Here is a 10,061-nt window from a genome sequence, read left to right as displayed (position 1 = left end):
TTGATTTTTAGAACCTTCAGGACCTTGCAGGAACCTTCAGACCTTCAGGACCTGCAATTTTGCATCACTGGATGATGAGAGTATCCAGTGAGAGGAGCTCAGGCCCCACCCTCCACTGATGCAGCCGAGGAGGGACTGGCAGCCTGTGAGCCACAGCTATTGGTCCAAAGAGTGGTGGAGTGACCAGGCCTGAACCAATAACAGCCTTCCTGTGATACTCAACCCCGAGATAGAGTAGGAAGGAGGTGTGATAGCTTCCCTGTTGTTTCTCTGTTCAAGTACTTGCTTTGCACCATGGTGATTTAAGTACAGGCATCCAGGTTTGGTAGTGGGACACGTCTCCATCTCCTTGCATCAAAATAAGAGGAGGATGTTCAGCGGTTAAGAGAAGTAAGATGACTCCTTCTCCTACCTCAAGTCATTTGAGTGTTAATGCTCATGATAATATTTATTTAACATCTGTTGTGTTCTCTTCTTGGTGCATTGACTTTTTTAGATTTGGTTTTTCTATAGGTATATTGCTGAATTTCAAGATAGTTAATAATGTTCCAATTCTTTTTCTTTGAATTGACCTCCAGTTTCCTCCATCAGTCAAGAGAGAACACACAGCCAGTCATGATGACCACCTACAGAGATGGGAAAGAACGCCATGCTTTTAAGAAGTTACATTGCTAGTGTCAGAAGAAAGGTAACAAAACAATTTTTATGGTTGAGCAGACATTCCCATCTTTAAGGAGATCTAGTAAATGTGAAATGCATATGTACACTACACATTAGGGAGGGAAGGTGGAGGCCCAGATGGACACAGTGAGAGAATTTTATCTTGAAATTTTCTTGTCCTGCTTTAAAATATAAATTTGGTTTCATCATATGATAACTTTCCTAGATTTACTGCGCAGCTAACTCAGTTTTCCTAAATGCTGTATAAGCTTTTAAAAATATTCCATAATAATAATAAGCTAAAATCTTGATAAGGAGGATTATTTGTCCTAATTCCTGATCTATTGCTATCAAAGAGAGCTCTGGAAGTAAAACTGACCCTGGCATGCATGCAATTCTCAATGAAGCTCTTTCTAGTTTCCTGACCGGCCCTCATCTTTCTCTACAGCAAGTGGTTCTCTGTCAAATGCAGAATTCTACATGTGGGGTCTCTTCTGTGAGAGTCTTATCTCTCTTTTGATGAGTCCATGAAATTTTTGTAGTTTATTCAGCTTTAGTCTCATTGTTTGGCTAAGGGTGATATCCTTCCAAGGTTTTTACATCCAAATCAATTGTTATTTTAACCTATCATATATGTTCAAATAAAACTCTTAACACTGGTGATAAAATACTGAACTTTAAAGCAAATTATAAAACATTTCAAAGGACTGAATCCCACAATATGTTCCTGCTTCACAAAGTATGAAGCTAGAAATCAATGTTTTTAAAAGAAACAATTAGAAAATCATCAACTTTGTCAAAAATCAGCAATATATTTTTAGAAAAATTATACAAGTAAAGAGGCACTGTGCCAAGAAAAACACAATGATAATATTAATATATTAACATTCACTTGAATATTACCATTCAAATTCTAGAAGAAAAAGAAAAATCTTTATTTGCTGACCATCATCTTCTTATTCGATGCAATTGTCCAGAGACACGGGGCACTATGTGCTCTGGATTTATATCCTTAAATCACCAAGATGAAAAACAAGTAAAGTAACAAGACCAGCTGACAGAGAATCCTACACTTTCAGCCTCAATTTTCTGCCTGAATATCACAGGACGGCTGTGATTGGTTCAGGCCTGGTCACTCCACCACTCTTTGGACCAATAGCTGTGGCTCACTGGCTGCCAGTACCTCAGTGGCTGCATAAGGGTGGGGCCTGAGCTGCTCTCACTAGATACTCTCATCATCCAGTGATGCAAAATTGCAGGTCCTGAAGGTCTGTGTTCTAAAAATCAAAAAAATTCTGGATTGGGAAAGAATAAATTGTATGAATTAAGAAATAAGGAAACAATCCCATTTACGATTGCAGCAAAAAACACTGAAATACCCAGGAATAAACCTATCTAAGGAGGTAAAAGACATATACTCGGAAAAGTATAAGACGCTGATGAAAGAAAGTGAAGACAGGAGAGAGTGATCAAGATGGTGGAGTAGTAGGATGTGAAAGTCACTCCTCCCACAAGTACACCAAAAATACATCTACTTGTGGAATGACTCTCACAGAATATCTACTGAACACTGGCAGAAGACCTCAAGCTTCTGAAAGTTCAAGAAAATCTCCACATAAATGGGTAGGACAAAAGAAGAAAAGAAAGGAATCAGGACGGGACCTGTGCCCCGGGAGGGACCTGTGAAAGAGGAAAGGTTCCTATACCATGGGAAGTCCCCTCACCAGCGGGGAGATCGGCTGGGACTAATGGGAAGCTTGGAGGTTCGGAGCAGAGCACAGCAACTGGTTTGTGGCAGCCAGAACAGAGAGAGAACTGCACAGACGGTCAGTGCCACAACCCTGCACTTGCCTGCCTGAGATGTGCATCCACCAGTGTGGGCAGGAGCTGGGTGCAGAAACTTGGGCTTTGGAGATCAGACCCGGGGAGACGACTGGGGTTGGCTGTGCAGAAACAGTCTGAAGGGGCTGGAGTCTGCTGCAACCGCTGCTGAGCGTGTACCTGGAGGAAACCTGGGCTCACCTTAGAGGCCAGGCACCATTGTCTGGGGGGTGTGCGAGGAGAGGGAAAGGACCCACCTTTGCAGCCTTTTCCCCTGCGTGTGCTCTCAGGTGACAGAACACCACCTACAGAAGCTCCAGGAGCAGTTGTGAGCCACCTCCTCTACCATTGCAGGCTCCGGGGGCACACATGAGCAGCCACCACTGCCAAGAGCCCCAGGATCTGGCACCAGCTGCCGTATCTGCCCACCCCGTATCAAGGGGATAATGGCCAGCACGTGCTGAGGAAAGAGGCAGCAGGCATCCATGCTAAAAACAGCCCTCGCAACAAAAATATCAAACCCACACCAGCTACACAGGGATGCTCCCACATATAAATAGCCCTCCAAGAACACAGAAGAAAACTGTTTCCCCTAAACTCATAGGGTAAGAGAAATATAAGTAAAATGAAGAAGCAGAACCACTCCCAGTTAAAAGACCAAGAGAATTTTCCTGAAAGAACAAACAATGCAACAGACCTCTTCAGTTTAATAGATACAGATTTCAAATAGGAGATAATGAAAATACTAAAGGAATTAAGACAGGCTATTGACAGAAATGCAGAGTACTATCAAAAGGAGCTAGAAACTATAAGGGGGAGCCAAGAAAAATTTGAAAACTCATTTGCTGAGATGAAAGCTGAGCTAAAGGCAATGAATAGCAGAATGAATAATGCAGAGGAACAAATAAGTCATCTGGAAGACAGAAGAATGGAAATCACAAAATCAGAACAGCAGACAGAAAGCCAAATGAAAAAAGAAATGAAAGCAATATCAGAGATCTATGGGCTCACATAAAGCGTGCCAATCTACACATAATAGGGATTCCACATGGGAACGAAAGAGAAAAGGGGATCGAAAACATATTTCAAGATATTATGGCTGAAAACTTCCCAAAACTAAAGAAGGAAACAGAAATCCAGGTACAGGAAGCACAGAGGGTTCCAAACAAGATGAACTCAAACAGACCTAGACCAAGACATATTATAATTAAATGGCAAAATTTAAAGATAAAGAGAGGATTCTAAAAGCAGCAAGAAAAAAACAAAGACTTAATTACAAGGGTACCCCCATAAGGCTATAAGTTGCTTTCTCTACAGAAAAGTTGCAGGCCAGAAGGGAGTGGCAAGATATATTCAAAATCCTAAAAGGGAAAAATCTGCAACCTAGGATACTCTACCCATCAGGATAATCATATAGAATAGAAGGAAAGATTTCTCAGACAAGCAAAATCTAAAAGAATACAGCAATCCTAAATCTATTCTAAAAGAAATATTAAAAGGTCTTCTCTACACAGAAAAGAAGCAAGAATCTATAGGAAAGAGAAAATCACAACTGGAAAATAAACCACTTAAATAAGCCCATACACAGATTTTTAAAAATCAAAACACTTTTGGGAAAAGGATGATAACCACAATGAACAACAAAAGGATAAACAAGAAGATGCAAAAGAGGACATCAAAATCATAAAAGGTTGGGGAGAAGAGTAAGAAAATGTAGAGTTTTTTCTTTTATTAGAATGTGTTTGAGCCTATATGACTCTCACTCTAAAGCAAGTAGATATAGGAAGGGGGTTAGACTCGAAAAACAGGGTAACCACAAATCAAAAACATCCAATAGATTCACTAAAACCAAAAAGAAAAAAACACAAGCATAAAATAAAAGGAAATTATCAAACTACAAAAAGACAAAGAAAGGAACAGAGAAGAAGCACAGAATCAACTGGAAAACAAGGTTTAAAATAGCAGTAAGTTCATATATATATATATATATATATATATATATATATATATATATATATAATTACCTTAAATGTCAATGGACTAAATGCTCCAGTCAAAAGACATAGAGTGGCAGATTGGATTAAAAAAAAACAAAACAAACAAGAGCCTATAATATACTGCCTACAAGAGACCCACTTCACGGTAAAGGACACACATAGATTGAAAGTGAGGGGATCGAGAAAGATATTTCATGCAAATGGAAATGACAAGAAAGTGGGGGGTGCATAGTCATGTCAGACAAAATAGACTTTAAAACAAAGGCCATAAAGAAAGATAAAGAGGGACACTATATAATGGTGAAAGGATCAATACATGAGGAGGATTTTACACTCGTCAACACATATGCACCGAATATAGGAACACCTGAATACAGAAAACAACTACTAACAGACATAAAGGGAGAAATCAACAGGAATACAATAAAAGAAGGAGAATTTAACACCCTTCTCACAGCAATGGAGAGATCTTCTATACAGAAAATCCATAAGGCAAGAGAGATCCTAAATGATACAATAGAACAGTTAAACTTAATTGATATTTTCAGGACACTACATTAAAAAAACCAGAATGAACATTCTTGTCAAGTGCACATGGAACATTCTCTAGGACTGACCACATGCTAGGGCACAAAACAAAACCTCAAAAATTTAAGAGTATAGAAATTATTTCAAGCATCTTCTCTGACCACAAGGACAGGAAACTAGAAATCAAACACGGGAAAAGAAATGAGGAAAAAAACGACTACATGGAGCCTAAACAACATGCTACTAAAAAACTGTGGGTCAACAAGGAAATCAAAGAAGGAATTAAAGGAATTAAAAAATACCTTGAGACAAATGACAATGAAAACACAACCATACAAAATCTATGGGATGCAGCAAAAGCAGGTCTGAGAGGGAATTTCATAGCGATACAGGCCTTCCTCAGAAAACAAGAAAAATCTCAAATAGACAACTAACCACTTTAAAAAATTAGAAAAAGAAGAATAAATAAAACCTAAAGTCAGCAGAAGGAAGGAAATAATAAAGATCACAGAGGAAATAAATAAAACAGGTATTAATAAAATAGGAAAAAAACCAATAAAACCAAGAGCTCGTTCTTGGAAAAGGTAAACAAAATTGACAAACCTCTGGCCAGGCTCACCAAGAAGAAAAGAGAGAGAACCCAAACAAACAAAATAAGAAATGAAAAAGGAGACATAACAACTGATACCGCAGAAATACAAAAAACATAAGGGAATACTATGAACAATTATATGCCAACAAATTTGACAACCTAGAAGAAATGGACAAGTTTCTAGAAACATACAGCCCACCAAAACTGAATTACTAAGAAACAGATAATTTGAACAGACTGATCACTAGAAGTGGAATAGAATCTGTAAAAAAAAAAAAAAACAAATCACCCTGATACCAAAACCAGAGAAAGACATCACCAAAAAAAGAAAATTACAGGTCAACATCTTTGATGAATATAGATGAAAAAATTATCAACAAAATATTAACAAACTGAATCCAACAACACACACACAAAAGATCATACACCACAACCTAGTGGGATTCATCCCAAGTTCACAAGGATGGTTCAACATACACAAATCAATCAATGTGATACACCACATCAACAAAAGAAAAGACAAATACCACATGATCATCTAAATAGATGCAGAAAAAGCATTTGAAAAATTCAACATCCATTCATGAAAAAAACTCTTACCAAAGTGGGTATAAAGGGATCATATCTCAACATAATAAAAGCCATTCGTTTATGACAAACCCACAGCCAATATAACACTCAACAGGGAAAAGCTGAAAGCCTTCCAGCTAAAATCTGGAACAAGGCAAGGATGCCCACTCTCACCTCTTCTATTCAGCATAGTATTGGAAGTCCTAGCCACAGCAATCAGAGAAGAAAAAGAAATAAAAAGTATCCAAATTGGAAGTGAAGAAGTAAAATTGTCATTATATGCAGACGACATGATACTATATAGAGAAAACCCTAAAGACTCCACACAAAAACTACTAGAGCTGATAAACGAAGTCAGCAAGGTAGCAGGATGCAAGATTAACATACAGAAATTGACTGCATTTCTTTACACTAACAATGAAATATCAGAAAGGGAATGTAAAAAAAAAAATACCTTTTAAAATTGCACCCCCAAAAATAAAATACTCAGGAATAAACCTGAGCAAGGAGGTGAAAGACTTATACACTGAGAACTATAAAACATTAATAAAGGAAATTGAAAATAATTAAAAATATGAAAAGATATCCCATGCTCTTGGAGTGGAAGAATCAATATTGTAAAAATGGCCATACTACCCAAAGCAATCTACAGATTTAATGCGATCCCAATCAAATTACCCATGACATATTTCACAGTACTAGAACAAATAAACCTAAAATTTATATGGAACCATAAAAGACCCAGAACTGCCAAAGAAATCCTGAAGAAAAAGAACAAAGCAGGTGGCACAACCCTCCCAGACCTCAGACAATACTACAAAGCTACAGTAATCAAAATGGCATGGTTTTGGCACAAAAAAACATATATGGATCAATGGAAGAGAATAGAGAGCCCAGAAATAAACCCACACACCTACAGTCAATTAAACTTCAACAAACGAGGCAAAAGTATACAATGGGAAAAAGACAGGCTCTTCTGCAAGTGGTGTTGGGAAAGTTGGACAGCTGCATGTAAATCAATGAAGTTAGAACACACGCTCACACCATACAGAAAAATAAACTCAAAATGGCTTAAAGACTTAAACAGAAGACATGACACCATAAAATTTCTACAAGAGATCATAGGCCAAACGTTCTCTGACATAAATCATACAAATGTTTTCTTAGGTCAGTCTCCCTAGGCAATAGAAATTAAATAAAAAATAAACAAATGGGACCTAATGAAACCTACAAGCTTTTGCACAGCAAAGGAAACCATAAACAACATGAAAAGACAACTTATGGAATGGGAGAAATTTTTGCAAATGACCTACAAGGGCTTAATTTCCAAAATATACAAACAGCTCATACAAATCAACACCACCACCAAAAACACAAATCAAACAACGGGCAGAAGACTTAAATAGACATTTCTCCAAAGAAGAAATACAGATGGTCAATAGGCACATGAAAAGACGCTCAACATTGCTAATTATTAGAAAATGCAAATCAAAACTACAATGAGGTACCACCTCACACGGGTGAGAATGGCCATCATCAAAAAGTCTACACACAATAAATGCTGGAGAGGTTGTGGAGAAGAGGGAACCTGGAAATTCCCTGGCAGTCCAGTGATTAGGACTCTGTGCTTTCACTGCTGAGGATGTGGGTTCAATGCCTGGTAGGGGAACTAAGATCCCACAGGCCACGTGGCGTGGCCAAAAAAAAAAAGAAATTTTAAAAGGAGAAAACGGAACCCTCCTGCACTGTTGGTGGGAATGTAAGTTTGTACATACATTGTGGAGAACAGTATGGAGAGTCCTAAAAAACTAAAAATAGATCTATCATATGATCCAGCAAACCCACACCTGAGCATATATCCAGAGAAAACTCTAATTCAAAAAGATACATGCACACCAATGTTCATAGCAGCACTATTTACAGTGGCCAAGACATGGAATCAACCTAAATGTCCATCAACAGATGAATGGATAAAGAAGATGTGGTACATATATACAATGGAATATGACTCAGCCATAAAAAGAATGAAATAATGCCTTTTGCAACAATATGGATAGACCTAGAGATTATCATACTAAGTGACATAAGTCAGACAAAGAGAAATATAATATGATATCATCTATATGTAGAATCTAAAACTACATGAAGGGAAAAACAACAAGTGAGCTATCACACCTCTTTCCAACGTGATCTCCGGGCTGAGTATCACAGGAAGGCTGTTATCAGTTCAGCTCTGGACGCCCCACCACACTCTGGGCCAACTGCTTTGGCTCGCGGGCTGCCAGCCCCTCGTGGGCTGCTGCTCTGGAGATGCTGCTTACACCTGCTGTCAGTGGATGATCCCTTCGTCCGTGCACAACTGCAGTTCAGTCAAGATTCTTGGATGAAAACCGAAAAGGGAAAGACTGCAAAAAGTAAAAATAAAAAAAAAAGATTCGGAGAAATCTGAATTAGGTACAAAGAAATTTCACAAGTTATGGTGCTTGACTCTAGAAAATTAGTTTTCTCTCAGTTTACACTGCTCTGGGGTCCTATTTTATGTATTTAACTGAATTAGGATTTGAGATATGTTGAAGGAGAATAAACGGGTAGGTGTGGTTTTTATATCTGTTACTGCATTTTATCGGCTACTATAGCCCACATAAGAATCTCTGGATGATACTGCTATATACAGGTGGAAGAAATGGCAATATCACAGTCCTCACACCGAGAACACAAATGAAAAATGGTTACTCATAAAATGATTAAAAATAATTCATCGTTAACAAATTTAAATTTCTTTTATTTAGCATGATTTGGTTTCCTAAAATACCTCGCATGGAGGATAAATATAAGAGAGGTTGGTTGGGGGAAAAAAAAAAAACACTCAACAATGTCCCTATTCTTTAAGAAACCACCAGAGGAGAGAAAAGGAATCAATTAATTGGAAATACTTAAAAATTAAGATCAAATTACTTTCAAGAGCCTAAGATAATACAATCAAAAGCGTACTTAAATGTATTCATGGAGAAATAAGTTACAGAAATTGAACCAAAAAGGGACTTTAGAAGAATTGAAGAAATGTGGGTCATCAGTGTGGTTTCCTCCCCAAATGACTAGGCTTCCAATAGTGTTTCCTCTTGGACTTTTAAGGGACAGCTTATCCTACCACTAAGAAAATGGTTTCAATCATGAAGGGGAAAAAGCTAATTTTTATTCCTAGAAAATGGAATGGAATGATACAACCAGTGAAAATAGCTTACTACACCAAATTTCCGAAGAGTTCATTTTACAAATGAGTTTATAAAAAAATCTTACTTGAAATACTCGTCATTAACTTCTTGCCATATTGTTGTTTTTTTGTTTGTCTTCCTTTTTTTTAAAATTGGGCCCGCTGCCGGTCAAGCTTCTGCTGCCTCAGGTTGCTGCCCTCATCATCTAAGACACTGTAGGGAATCCAGTCGGAACGCGGCTTGCAAGTCATGTCTCTCGGGGGCCGGGCGGCAGCTGCGGCTCCGGAGGCCGGGGCCCGCGGGGGTCGGCGCGGGGGCCCTGCTCAGCTCCCGGGCCGCCCAGGGCCGCATCCTTCCGGGCCGGGGCCTTGAGCCCCGCCGAGGCCCGCGCTGCACGCCAGGGTCCCGGCCGCGGGCTCGGCGAGCGACCGCCTGCGCGGCGCGACGGGCGAAGCGGCGGAGCGCGCGGTGCCGCCGGGGGCGTGCGTGCGCGCGCGTGCAGGCGGCAGGAGAGGCCGTCCGCACCGCCCGGCGCCGCTAGAGGGCGCTCTTGCCACAATTTGATGCACGGGACAAAAGACAGGTCCGGTACAGTCTCTGAATTCATATCATTAAATCACCGTGATTAACAGCCAACCAGCAAAGAAACCACAGTGAATGAAACGTTCCGGCATACTCTAT

The 10,061-nt window shown here is 39.3% G+C and overlaps 1 long non-coding RNA gene across 2 annotated transcripts; it reads right to left on the bottom strand.

Moving 5' to 3' along the window:
• Positions 1-477: 477 nt before the first annotated feature.
• On the bottom strand, positions 478-9,797 carry LOC118889025. 2 transcript variants are annotated; one of them, XR_005018403.1, is made up of 3 exons: positions 9,466-9,797; positions 8,344-8,573; positions 478-626 (listed from the first exon to the last, which is right to left on the bottom strand). It is a non-coding gene; the product is annotated as an uncharacterized LOC118889025 (long non-coding RNA). The 2 variants fall into 2 exon arrangements; XR_005018404.1 differs by lacking the exon at positions 478-626 and adding an exon at positions 1,894-1,955.
• Positions 9,798-10,061: the final 264 nt, after the last annotated feature.

This window comes from Balaenoptera musculus, chromosome X (genome assembly GCF_009873245.2).
Source record: "Balaenoptera musculus isolate JJ_BM4_2016_0621 chromosome X, mBalMus1.pri.v3, whole genome shotgun sequence".
In the NCBI taxonomy this organism is placed as follows: Eukaryota; Metazoa; Chordata; class Mammalia; order Artiodactyla; family Balaenopteridae; genus Balaenoptera; species Balaenoptera musculus.
The sequence above is the reverse complement of the archived record's forward strand: the minus strand, read 5'-3'. Positions and strand labels throughout refer to the sequence as shown.